Source organism: Salvelinus sp. IW2-2015, unplaced genomic scaffold (assembly GCF_002910315.2).
Source record: "Salvelinus sp. IW2-2015 unplaced genomic scaffold, ASM291031v2 Un_scaffold1724, whole genome shotgun sequence".
Taxonomy (NCBI): domain Eukaryota; kingdom Metazoa; phylum Chordata; class Actinopteri; order Salmoniformes; family Salmonidae; genus Salvelinus; species Salvelinus sp. IW2-2015.
This window is the reverse complement of record NW_019943111.1, coordinates 63,685-65,464: the sequence shown is the minus strand read 5'-3', so window position 1 is coordinate 65,464 and position 1,780 is coordinate 63,685.

Below are 1,780 nucleotides of genomic sequence, written 5' to 3'. Positions count from 1 at the left end.
CGTAGCAGAGGTGTTGTTGCCTACCTTTACCACCTGGGGTCAGCACGTCAGGAAGTCCAGGACCCAGTTGCACAGGGCGGGGTTCAGACCCAGGGCCTCAAGCTTAGTGATGAGCTTAGAGGGCACTATAGTGTTGAAGGCTACGTTGTAATCGATGAACAGCATTCTTAGATAGGTATTCCTCTTGTACAGATGGGACAGGGCAGAATGGTCTTACAGTGGAGGGAGTGTATGCACGTGCCCTCTTCAAGCGTGACCAGTGTTTTCTATTCCAGTAAGTTGTTAGCATTGGGGGCTCGGAGTGTGTGTGCGTGTGTGTGTGAGGATATTTTGTAAGCTGCTGACGCACTCAGTAGTCATGAGGCCCAGCAGCAGAAATGACAGGAATAAGTGAGAGAGGGATGACAGGAGGAAGGGGGACAGGTGGAAGAGGGGGGAAAGAGGGGAGGAGCGGAGGGAAGAGGGGAAAAAAAGAAGAGAGAAGGGTAGGGTAGGGAAGAGGATAGAATGGGGGACAGTTGGACATGGGGAAAAGAGGGGGCAAGGGGAGAAGAAGGAAAAGAGAGGAGAGGGGGCAGGTGGAGGGGGAAAGAGGCAGAAGAGGGAGAAGGGGAAAAACTAGGATTGTTGCGGTGGTAACACTACCGTAAACGTGAGAGGGAGGAGAGCGAGCCTTTGATGTCTACACAGCAGGACTGCATGGTTATGTAATGTCGAAAGAGAGAGAGAAAGGGAAGGATGCACAGGGGGTAGGACAGACCGACAAATAGACTGACAGGGTAACCATGGGAATGAGGGAGCGAAAGAGCCAGACGTTAGAAAAAAAGAGAGAGAGAGAGAGAGCGCGAGAGAGTGAAGAAAGGGAGAAGAAAAGAAAGAAGAGGAAGAGGGTGCAGACAGAGCGATGATTTGTGATATGCAGTGGTGTAAGGTACTTAAGTAACAATACTTTAAAGTACTACTTAAGTCGTTTTTTGGGGTATCTGTACCTTACTTTACTATTTATATTTTTGACAACTTAAACTTTTTCTTCACTACTTTCCTTAGAAACTATTGTACTTTTTACTCCATACATTCTCCTTGATATCCAAAAGTGCTCATTACATTTTGAAAACAGGACATCGCTACTTCATGCTTCATTTGTAAATTAAGTCTGAATGTTGGAGTGTGCTCCTGGCTTCCCCCAAAAATAAAAAATGGTGCCATCCGGTTTGGTTAATATAAGGAATTTGAAATGATTTATACTTTACTTTTACTCTTGATACTTAAAGATGTTTTAGCAATTACATTTACTTTTGATACTTAAGTATATTTTAAACCAAATACTTTAAAACTTTTACTCAAGTAGAATTTTACTGGATGACCTTTACTTTTACTTGAGTCATTTTCTATTAAAACTTCTTATGGCTGCAGGGGCAGTATTGAGTAGCTTGGATGAAAAGGTGCCCAGAGATGCCCAGAAGTAAACTGCCTGCTCCTCAGTCCCAGTTGCTAAGATATGCTATTATTATTAGTATTGGATAGAAAACACTCTGAAGTTTCTAAAACTGTTTGAATGATGTCTGTGAGTATAACAAAACTCATATGGCAGGCAAAAATCGGAGAAAAAAAATCCAACCAGGAGTGGGAAATCTGAGGTTTGGAGGTTTTCAACTCATTGCCTATCAAATACACAGTGGGATATGGGTCATTTTGCACTTCCTACGGCTTCCACTAGATGTCAACAGTCTTTAGAACTAAGGAGAGGGGAATGAGTAAGGTCTGCTATGAGCTGACCGTG